The 12,505-nt window shown below is 40.0% G+C and overlaps 1 protein-coding gene across 2 annotated transcripts in view; it reads right to left on the reverse strand.

The window, feature by feature from the left end:
• The window catches only part of LOC118916507 (amine sulfotransferase-like), a 176,466-nt gene extending 164,212 nt beyond the window's left edge, over window positions 1-12,254 (reverse strand). For both annotated transcript variants that reach the window (XM_057489319.1, XM_036893564.2), the window contains exon 1: window positions 12,148-12,254. The gene's annotated coding sequence lies outside the window, so the exon portion shown is untranslated. The remainder of the gene's footprint in view (window positions 1-12,147) is intronic.
• Window positions 12,255-12,505: the final 251 nt, after the last annotated feature.

The following is a 12,505-nucleotide window of genomic DNA, read 5'->3' on the forward strand; positions in this document are numbered from 1 at the left end:
TTTGGAGTGGAGTCTTTAGGGTTTTTTATGTACAATATCATGTCATCTGCGAATAGTGACAGAGTGACTTCTTCTTTACCAATCCGCATTCCTTGTATTTCTTTGTTTTGTCTGATTGCCGTGGCTAAGACCTCCAGTAACACGTTGAATAACATTTGGGAGAGTGGTCATCCCTGTCTTGTTACTGATCTCAGAGGAAATGGTTTCAGCCTCTCACTGTTCAGTATGATGTTAGCTGTGGGTTGATCATATATGGCTCTTATTATGTTGAGTTACTTGCCCTCTATGCCCATTTTGTTGAGAGTTTTTATCATGAATGGATGTTGAATTTTGTTGAATGCTTTTTCAGCATCTATGGAGATGATCATGTGGTTTCTGTCCTTCTTTTTGTTGATGTGTTGGATGATGCTGATGGATTTTCGAATGTTGTACCATCCTTGCATCCCTGGGATGAATCCCACTTGGTCATGCTGTATGATCCTTTTGATGTGTTTTTGAATTCGGTTTGCTAATATTTTGTTGAGTATTTTTGCATCTACCTTCATCAGAGATATTGGTCTGTAATTTTCTTTTTTGGTAGGATCTTTGCCTGGTTTTGGGATTAGGGTGATGTAGACTTCATAGAATGAGTTTGGGAGTATTCCCTCCTCTTCTATTTTTTGAAAAACTTTAAGGAGAATGGGTATTATATCTCTCTGTATGTCTGATAAAATTCCGAGGTCATTCCATCTGGCCCAGGGGTTTTTTTCTTCGGTAGTTTTTTGATTACCACTACAATTTCTTTGTTGGTAATTGGTTTGTTAAGGTTTTGCGTTTCTTCCTTGGTCAGTCTTGGAAGGTTGTATTTTCTAGGAAGTTGTCCACTTCTAGGTTTTCCAGCTTCTTAGCATATAGGTTTTCATAGTATTCTCTAATAAGTCCTTGTATTTCTTTTGGGTCCATCATGATGTTTCCTTTCTCATTTCTGATTCTGTTGATGTGTGTTGATTCTCTTTTTTCTCTTAATAAGTCTGGCTAGAGGCTTGTCTATTTTGTTTATTTTCTCAAACAACCAGCTCTTGGTTTCATTGATTTTTTTCTATTGTTTTATTCTTCTCAATTTTGTTTATTTCTTCTCTGATCTTTATTATGTCCCACCTTCTGCTGACTTTAGGTCTCATTTGTTCTTCTTTTTCCAATTTTGATACATGTGACGTTGGACTATTCATTTGGGTTTGTTCTTCCTTCTTTAAATATGCTTGGATTGCTATATACTTTCCTTTTTAGACTGCTTTCACTGCGTTCCACAGAAGTTGGGGCTTTGTGTTGTTGTTGTCATTTATTTCCATATATTCCTTGATCTCTATTTTAATTTGTTCATCGATCCATTGATTATTTAGGAGCATGCTCTTAAGCCTCCCTGTGTTTGTGAGCCTTTTTGTTTTCTTTGTACAATTTATTTCTAGTTTTATATGTTTTTTGATCTTAAAAATTAATTTTTAGAATTTCAATCTTTTGGAATTTACTGAGGCTCTTTTTGTGGCCTAGTATGTGCTCTATTCTGGAGAATGTTCCATGTGCACTTGAGAAGAATGTGTATCCTGTTGCTTTTGGATGTAGAGTTCTGTAGATGTCTATTAGGTCCATCTGTTCTAGTGTGTTGTTTAGTGCCTCTGTGTCCTTATTTATTTTCCGTCTGGTGGATCTGTCCTTTGCAGTGAATGGTCTGTTGAAGTTTCCTAAAATGAATGCATTACAGTCTATTTCCTCCTTTAGTTCTGTTAGTATTTGTTTCACATACGCTGGTGCTCCTGTGCTGGGTGCATATATATTCATAATGGTTATATCCTCTTGTTAGACTGAGCCCTTTATCATTATGTAATGTCCTTCTTTATCTCTTGTTACTTTCTTTGTTTTGAAGTCTATTTTGTCTGATACTAGTACTGCAACTACTGCTTTTTTCTTCCTTTTGTTTGCATGAAATATCTTTTTCCATACCTTGACTTTTAATCTGTGCATGTCTTTGGGTTTGAGGTGAGTCTCTTTTAAGCAGCATATAGATGGGTTTTGTTTTTTTATCCATTCAGTGACTCTATGTCTTTTGATTGGTGCATTCAGTCCATTTACATTTAGGGTGATTTTCGATAGGTATGTGCTTATTGCCATTTCAGGCTTTAGATTTGTGGTTGCCAAAGTTTCCATATTACTTTCCTTACTATCTAAGTGTCTAACTTAACTCACTTAGTATGCTGTTACAAACACAATCTGAAGGTTCTTTTGTATTTCTCCTCCTTTTTCTTCCTCCTTCATTCTTTACATATTAGGTATCAAATTCTGTACTTTTTCTCTATCCACTGATTGGCTTTGGGGATAGTCAATTTAATTTTGCATTTGCCTCGCAATCAGCTGCTCCACCCTCCCTACCATGATTTTACTACCTCTGGTAACAGCTATCCAACCCTAGGAACACTTCCATCTATAGCCGTCCCTCCAAAATAGACTGCAGAGATGGTTTGTGGGAGGTAAATTCTCTCAGCTTTTGCTTATCTGGAAATTGTTTAATCCCTCCTTCAAATTTAAATGATAATCTCACAGATAAAGTAATCTTGGTTCCAGGTCCTTCTGCTTCATGGCATTAAATACATCATGCCACTCCCTTCTGTCCTGTAAGGTTTCTGCTGAGAAGTCTGATGTTAGCCTGATGGGCTTTCCTTTGTATGTGATCTCATTTCTGCCTCTGGCTGCTTTTAACAGTTTGTCCTTATCCTTAATCTTTCCCATTTTAATTACTATGTGTCTTGGTGTTTTCTTCCTTGGGTCCCTTGTGTAGGGAGATCTGTGGATCTCCATGGCCTGAGAGACTATCTCCTTTCCCAGATTGGGGAAGTTTTCAGCAACTACCTCCTCAAAGACACTTTCTATCCCTTTTTTCTCTCTCTTCTTCTTCTGATATCCCTATAATGCGAATAATATTCTGCTTGGATTGGTCACACAGTTCTCTCAATATTCTTTCATTTTTAGAGATCCTATTTTCTCTCTGTGCCTCAGCTTCTTTGTATTCCTCTTCTTTGTTTCTATTTCATTTATTGTCTCCTCCACCGTATGCAACCTGCTTTTAATACCCTCCATCATGTTCTTAACGATTGGATCTCTGACCTGAATTCATTCCTGAGTTTTTGGATGTCCTTATGTACCTCCATTAGGATGTTGATTATTTTTATTTTGAACTCCCTTTCAGGAAGAGTCACTAGGTCCATATCATTTAAAACTTTCTTGGGAGTTGTATTAACAGTTTTACTCTGGACAAGGTTCCCTTGGTGTTTCATGTTTGTATATGGTGCCCTCTAGTGCCCAGAAGCTCTATTCTGGAGCTGCTTAGCCCCTGAAGCAATGTCAAGGTTCGCAGGTGAAGGGCCCCCACCCGTAAGATGGCGAACTTCCTGCTTCTCTTCTGGGTCCTCAGTTCCCGCCGGCGCCACCTGAAGCCCAATCACCCCTCGCCCCCCTCCCAATCCCAGCACCTAACCAATAGCCACCAGCCCTGTAGAAGTGACACCTCAATCAGCTCATGCCCCCTCCTATATAACCCAGCACCTTTCCCTAATAAAGCAGAATTCTCCGGTGAATTGCTGCTGTGTGTCGCTCCTTCCTTTCAGCAGAGGAGCGGTACTGGGGGTAGGAAAGAGCTGTTCCCCTCCTCCTGGCTCCTGTGCCTGTCTCCACTGCCTGAGCCAGTGGGCTGGGCACACAGATATAAGTTTTTGTCCCAGAGCAGCCAGGTATGGATCCCTGATTTCCACAAGCAGCCAGAATCCCAGTCTCCCCAGGAACTCTGTCTGTATTAACTTTCCAACCCGGTAGTCATGTGAGTCTCATGAAAGCACCATGAAATGTAGGTTTGTGCTCCCAGCGCAGATCTCCAGAGCTAGGTATTCAGCAGTCCCAAGCCTTCTACTCCCTCCCTGTTCCATTTCTCTACCCCATTTGCTGAGGTCGGCTCTTTTCTCCAGGTGTGTGCAGTCTGACACGTCCTCTTTCCTGTTGCTCTCTCAGGATTAGTTCCGCCAATTAAATTTTCTAATGTATCCAGTTTTAGGAGGAAGCCTCTGTCTCTCCTCTCATGCTGTCATCTTTAATCCAATCCCCATTTATTTATTTGCTTTCCTTTATTTTTGAAGAAGAGATCAGTGTATGGATAATTGCATGGGACAGAGTAGGAAGGCTCAACAGCCTAAGCTATGAGATTCCCAAGAATGGACCAACAGACAACACCACGAAGAAAAGAATTGTTCTTTTGTTCTGATGCTTTCAAAAGGACTTGTCTTCAATGTCATTAATGCAAGGGATTCTAACAACTATGGGTTTCTGATACCTTTCCAATCATGCCACTTAACTGGATAAGAATTTAAAGCACTCTAAAAGAGAAAATTATGGCTTCATAAAACTGCAAACAAAAGATGAAGGTCAATAAGAAATAATTGCAGGGGACTGCATAGAATGAGGATTATTATAATTTCTTTGGCTTTTGATTTGAAACATTGCATGCTCTTCAATGGTTGTTTTTCCATATTTAAGGAAACCTTTTCACTTTTCTGTTAAGAAAGCAGCATTTTGGATGGGAAGATAATGGTGTGAGTAGTTCAGAGGAAATCTCCTCCTTAAAACAAATATATTTATGAAAGTACAATAAATATAACTATTCCTAAAACAGACACCAGTGGATGCAGTACAAGAGCCAGGATTCATCTACATCTCTGAGAACTCAGCATCACATGAAGGGGGTAAGATACAAGCCATGGCCAGGCGGGACCCAAACGCTCCCCCACCCCAGAATCTGGCAGTAAGAAAGGAGTCAGAACAGGGAAGGAGTGAAAGCCCAGGACTGCTAAACCACCAGCTCTAGAAATCCACACCCAGAACACAGATACAAGGTGCATGGGGTGCTGGATATTAGAGAAACGGAAAAGTAAAACCTGTGGACAGGTCCCCACAATCAGTGCCCCCAAGACAAAAGAAAAGCAAGTGCTTTCTGCAAGTCTTAAAGAGACAGGGACACCATAGCTGGACGAAGTCGTCCCGGAACACTTAGCCAGCAGTTGGGAATCCCAGGGAACCTTAGGTGCCCTAAGCCATGGGGAGGCAGTGCAGCACTGAAGCCCCTCACGGCAGTAAGAAACCTGCCAGTCATTCCTCCAACTGGCACAGATCCCGACACTCTGGCCCAGTAGTGGGAGAGTGGTACCTGTGCCAGAAGGGACAGGGAGAACACCGTGTGCGCCAATGGTACCAGGGGACACCAGGAGAGGCTTGTGTGAGCCCACAGCGGTGGCAACCGAAAAGCCCGGGTACAGCTCGCACACACTGGCAGCAGTGGAGCCAGAGGAGCCTGGTAGAGGCCTGCATGGGAGAGCTCTGTGTGCACCTGCAGCAGAGCCAGAAGGAGCAGGGGCACTTCCAGCAGCTGACCGGAATCCCAGCCCAACACACAGCCGCCCGGATCAGAACCAAAGGCTGTTGCTGGCACACAGCTGCCCTGCATGGGCACCGCTATCATGGAGGTGTGCACCTGGCATGCCTGCCACTCTCCTCAGGGCTCCATGCTGCTCTGGTGGAGACCCCACTCACAGAAGCTTAGGAAACTAACCCAGTGGCTGCTCCAGGAGTGCAGGTAATCGACACAGGCAGCAGAGTATGGTAAGGCATCCAGCAAGCAGGAAAGGACTTTCTTCTCCCAGCTGAGAGACTCACAACCTGATTACAGCCATGGCTATCACCATGAAAAGGCAAAAATATTTCGTCCAGTCCAAGATAGTTCAGACAACACCTGAGAGAGGAGCAGCACAGAAAGACCTAACCAGTCCCCCTGAAAAAGAATTCAAAATAAAAATCATAAACATGCTGACAGACCTGCAGAGAAATATGCAAGAACTAAGGAATAAAGTCTGGAGGGAGATTACAGATATCCGGAGGGAGATTACAGAAGTGAAACAAACTCTGGAAGGATATATAAGCAGAATGGATAAGATTCAAGAGTGCACTTGATGGAATAGAAACCAGAAAACAGGAATGCATAGAAGCTAATGCAGAGAGAGATAAAAAGATCTACAGGAATGAAACAATATTAAGAGAACTGTGTGACCAATCCAAAAGGAACAACATCTGCATTATAGGGGTACCAGAAGAAGAAGAAGAGAGAGAAAAAGGGATAGAAAATGTCTTTGAAGAAATAATTGCTGAGAACTTCCCCAAACTGGGGGAGGAAATATTTGCACAGACAATGGAGGCACACAGAACTCCCAACAGAAGGGACCCAAAGAGGACAACACCAAGACACATAACAATTAAAATGGCAAAGATCAAGGACAAGAACATAGTATTAAAGGCATTCAGAGAGAGAAAAAAGGTCACCTACAAAGGAAAACCCATCAGGCTATCATCAGAATTCTCAACAGAAACCTTACAGGCCAGAAGAGAATGGCATGATATATTTAATGCAATGAAACAGAAGGGCCTTGAACCAAGGATACTGTATACAACATGATTATCATTTAAATATGAAGGAGGGATTAAACAATTCCCAGAGAAGCAAAAGTTGAGGGAATTTGCCTCCCACATGCCACCTCTACAGGGTATCTTAGAAGGACTGCTCTAAATAGGAGCACTCCTAAAAAGAGCACAGAGCAAAACACCCAACATAGGAAAAATAGAGAAGGAGGAATAAGAAGGGAGAGAAATAATCATCAGACTGTGTTTATAATAGCTCAACAAGCAAGTTAAGTTAGACAGTAAAGTAGTAAACAAGGTAACCTTGAACCTTTGGTAACCACGAATCTAAAGCCTGCAATGGCCGTAAGTATACACCTTGCAATAATCACCCTAAATGTAAATGGACTGAATGGACCAACCAAAAGTAAACAATAACACAAAGCCCCAACTTCTGGGGGACACAGCAAAAGCAGTCTTAAGAGGAAAGTATATAGAAATCCAGGCATATTTAAAGAAGGAAGAACAATCCCAACTGAATACTCTAAGGTCACAATAATTGAAACTGGAAAAAGAAGAACAAATGAGGCCTAAGGTCCGCAGAAGGAGGGACATAATAAAGATCAGAGAAGAAAAAAATAAAATTGAGAAGAATAAAACAGTAGAAAAAATCAATGAAGCCAAGAGCTTCTTCTTTGAGAAAATAAACAAAATAGATAACCCTCTAGCCAGACTTATTAAGAGAAAAAGAGAGTCAACACATATCAACTGAATCAGAAATGAGGAAAGAAAAATCACGACGGACCCCACAGAAATACAAAGAATTATTAGAGAATACTATGAAAACCTATATGCTAAAAAGCTGGAAAACCTGAGAAATGGACAACTTGCTGGAAAAATACAACCTTCCAAGACTGACCCAGAAAGAAACAGAAAATCTAAACAGACCAATTACCAGCAATGAAATTGAATCAGTAATCAAAAAACTACCCAAGAACAAAACCCTCTGGTCAGATGGATTTACCTCAGAATTTTATCTGACATACAAAGAAGACATAATACCCATTCTCCTTAAAGTTTTCTAAAAAATAGAAGAGGAGGGAATACTCCCAAACTCATTCTATGAAGCCAACATCACCCTAATACCAAAATCAGGGAAACACCCCACCAAAAAAGAATACTGCAGACCAATATCCCTGATGAACATAGATGAAAAAATACTCAACAAATTAGCAAACCGAATTCTAAAATACATCAAGAGGATCATACACCATGACAAAGAGGGATTCATCTCAGGGAAGCAAAGATGGTACAACATTCGAAAATCCATCAACATTACCCACCACATCAACAAAAAGAAGGAAAAAACCACATGATCATCTCCATAGATGCTGAAAAAGCATTCAACAAAATTCAACATCCATTCATGATAAAACTCTCAACAAAATGGTCACAGAGTTCAAGTAACTCAACATAATAAAGACCATATATGATCAACCCACAGCTAACATCATGCTGAACAGCGAGAGGCTGAAACCATTTCCTCTGAGATTGGGAACAAGAGAGGGATGCCCACTCTCCCAAATGTTATTCAACATAGTACTTGAGGTCCTAGCCATGGCAATCAGACAAAAGAAAGAAATACAAGGAATCCAGATGGTAAGGAAGAAGTCACTCTGTCACTATTTGCAGATGACATGATATTGTACATAAAAAACCCTAAAGACTCCACTGCAAAACTACTAGAACTAATATTGGAATTCAACAAGGTTGCAGGATACAAATTAAAACATAGAAATCTGTAGCTTTCCTATACACTAATAATGAACTAATAGAAAGAGAAATCAGGAAAACAATTCCATTCACAATAGCATTAAAGAGAATAAAATACCTAGGAATGAACCTAACTAAGGAAGTGAAAGACCTATACCCTGAAAACTATAAGACACTCTTAAGAGAAATTAAAGAGGACACTAACAAAAGGAAACTCATCCCATGTTCATGGCTAGAAGGAATTAATATCGTCAAAATGGCCATCCTGCCCAAAGCAATATACAGATTCGATGCAATCCCTATCAAATTACCAACAGCATTCTTCAATGAACTGTAACAAATAGTTCAAAAATTCATATGGAACCGCCAAAGACCCCAAATAGCCAAAGCAATTATGAGAAGGAAGAATAAAATGGGGGGGATCTCGCTCCCCAACTTCAAGCTCTACTACAAAGCCACAGTTATCAAGACAGTTTGGTACTGGCAGAAGAACAGAGCCACAGACCAATGTAACAGAATAGAGACTCCAGACATTAACCCAAACATATATGGTTAACTAATATTCGATAAAGGGGCCATGGACATACAATGGGGAAATGACAGTCTCTTCAACAGATGGTGCTGGCAAAAGTGGACAGCTACATGTAAGAGAATGAAACTGGATCACTGTCCACCCCATACACAAATGTAAACTTGAAATGGATCAAAGACCTGAATGTAAGTCATGAAACCATAAAACTCTTATAAAAAACATAGGCAAAAATCTCATGGACATAAACATGAGTGACTTCTTCATGAACATATCTCCCTGGGTAAGGGAAACAAAGGCAAAAATGAAGAAGTGGGACTATATCAAGCTAAAAAGCTTCTGTTCAGCAAAGGACACCATCAATAGAACAAAAAGATATCCTACTGTATGGGAGAATATATTCACAAAGGACAGATCTGATAAAGGATTGACATCCAAAATATATAAAGAGCTCACACACCTCAACAAACAAAAAGCAAATAATCCAATTAAAAAATGGACAGAGGAGCTGAACTGACAGTTCTCTAAAGAAGAAATCCAGATGGCCAACAGGCACATGAAAAGATGCTCCACATCGCTAATCATCAGAGAAATGCAAATTAAAACCACAATAAGATATCACCTCACACCAGTAAGGATCGCCATCATCGAAAAGACAAACAACAATTGTTGGAGAGGTTGTGGAGAAAGACGAACCCTCCTACACTGCTGGTGGGAATGCAAATTAGTTCAACCATTGTGGAAAGCAGTATGGAGGTTCCTCAGAATGCTCAAAACAGAAATACCATTTGCCCAGGAATTCCACTTTAGGAATTTACCCTATGAATGCAGCACTCCGGTTTGAAAAAGACAGATGGACTCCTATGTTTATCGCAGCACTATTTACAATAGCCAAGATATGGAAGCAATCTAAATGTCCATCAGTAGATGAATGGATAAAGAAGATTTGGTACTTATACAAAATGGAATATTACTCAGCCATAAGAAAAAAACAGATTCTACCATTCGCAACAATATGGATGGTGCTCGAGGGTATTATGTTTAGTGAAATAAGCCAGGGGGAGAATGACAAGTACCAAATGATTTCACTCATATGTGGAGTACAAGAACAAAAGAAAACTGAAGGAACAAAACAGCAGCAGAAGCACAGAACCCAAGAATGGACTAATAGTTACCAAAGGGAAAGGGACTGGGGAGGATGGGAGGGAAGGGAGGGATAAGGGCAGGGAAAAAGAAAGAGGGCATTACGATTAGCATGTATAGTGAGTGGGGGTCATGGGGAGGGCTGTGCAACACAGAGAAGACAAGTAGAGTAGTGATTTTACAGCATCTTACTATGCAGATGGACAGTGACTGTGAAGGGGTATGTGGGGGGGACTTGGTGAAGGGGGAAGCCTAGTAAACATAATGTTCTTAATGTAATTGTAGATTAATGACACCAAAATAAAAAATTTAAAATTAAAAAAAAAAGAAAACTGAAGAAAAAACATTTAAAAAAAGTAAGCAGCATTTTGGTAATGAGTACCGTATGAAATAGGATGAAACATTTAATCTATCACCCTATCTGTTCCCCCTAGAATTTATAAAATTTCAATGACCATTGAGCTTTTTCAGTAATGTATTTACTTGTAGAAGTTCAATAAAATTCTGTTCCCTTTCTAACAGGACACAACTGGAAATATAGGGGATATAAACCTAAGCCTTGGCTTGCATGGCATATTTGAGAGAGATACACAAAGACTCACTCATGACCAGACATCTCTATAGAACTAAGGGTGACTTCATGAACCCAATCCAACCCCTTGGAAAAATTGTCCTACTACCTTGTTTATAAGACTCCCACAGCCATTTCTGCTGAGTAAGACAGGTCACTTTCTGGCAGGCCCAGGACCTTCAGGATATGTGGGGACTTCAAGAAGAGCAGAATTAAGTCAAATTGTGAAGTATTGCATGCTAAGTCTGATGGCAAGCTCCGGACTTTGTTCCTATCCTCAAGATATTTTTTAGAGTCAAACTCAAACTCCTTATGCCATATTCTCAAAAAGCCAACTGTCAAGGAGTCTATAGTCAACTATTCCCACTGCACTTATGATAATAATCACATCAAGGTGGATACTACATGTATGTTACAAACAAATTGGTCTTACTGTGATTATCTCTGTTAGAAATGGGGTAACTGTAAGGAAAAAACCTATATTCAGCAAAAATGTATACCACAGCCTTGTGGATAGCATATTTAAGACCTGTCCATTGCCTTTGAGGTTTTCTTTTTGACCTGTAAATTGAACTGCACTTGAAATTCTTCTACTTTCCTCCAATATTGGTTGTAGCCCTCCAAACTAATGTTTCCAATTTTCTCCAAACATACTGATGTGGAATCACTGGGAACTAAAACCTCCCTTTTTCAGAAGACATGCATGTTAAATTGGACATCATGGTTTGAATATCAGATAATTTACCACAGTAGCTCATCTGTGGACCATGCCTACTGCTATGTAGCCTCTCAGAAAGATCTGCAAAGAAATTCAATCTTCAAACTAGAAATATTTATCATATTGCCACTGGCTGCCATCATCACATCTGAATATGTTTCAAGCCACATGTGTAAAAAATCCTCTCAACCTCCTGCGTTCACCTGAGGAACTGTGATTAAAGACTGCTTCTCTGATTATTCATTGCTTTTCTTTAATGTCCATAGAAATGCCTCTGATTAAATACCCAATGGCCTACACAGTATAAATCAAATTTTGGGAGCTGACCTACACCACTGCCTCCTTTAATGAGTTTAACTGAACTGATCTATTGTCGGGGCTGAGACTAGCTCCATGAGATGCAGGAATGTAACAACCCAAATTTGGAACCAAGAAATTTCTTGGGGAAGTTGCCTAGGTGGGACTGAGCAGGAACACAGGACGTCACCTCAGGATGTAAATTGTTTTGTGATGAAGGCAATTAAGACCCACCAGACTCAGAAGAAGCTTTTTCCTCTTGCTTATTGCATAAATGAAGTTTGATAGAAGACCTATACCAGTAAAAGAGCCATTGCCAAAGGTACTTTTCATATCCAAAAGACTAATGTGCATGACAGGAGAAACATGTTCTCCAAACATTTTATATTTTCATCTCAGGTAAATGATCATCCTTCCTATTTTAGCTCCAGAGCCAAAGCCCCTTACTTAGCTCAGGTGATATATCAGCCTCAGTATATTGCCTGAAGGTCTTTATGGATTTGTGCCTTTGAGATGCTCCTCTTTATAGGTATTTAAGATTGCTTTTCTCTTGTTTATCTTACTTCTATGAACTTAATTACAGAAGTAGCCAAAGACCATAAAAGGAAAGAAGGGAATCTTTTTCTACCCCTATACAAAAATGGAACAACTTACCCGAGGATGTAGCTTAAAAATAAGTTACCGTCTGATATAAATGCATGTAAGAAGAACAATTCTGTGGCCACAGGTGGAAAAGATAAAAAAAGAAGACTAAATATGCCACAGAGATTGAATGACCGACCAATTAAAAATGTTTCTGGAATCAATAATTCACTCAAGAGTGGGATTAAGCACATGCTGACTTATCCATTTTCCAACACATGTTCCATTTACCACAAACAGTGGATGGTAAATGATTCAACCAAATCAAAACTACTCAGGGCTGCTGGGCAGAGTTCAAAACCACTTTAAGGAATAACTTCAGAAAGGAAGGATGTTTTTACCTGCTGTCCCATTTATAACCCTCTTGCAT

This window comes from Manis pentadactyla, chromosome 12, assembly GCF_030020395.1.
Source record: "Manis pentadactyla isolate mManPen7 chromosome 12, mManPen7.hap1, whole genome shotgun sequence".
NCBI classification, from domain to species: domain Eukaryota; kingdom Metazoa; phylum Chordata; class Mammalia; order Pholidota; family Manidae; genus Manis; species Manis pentadactyla.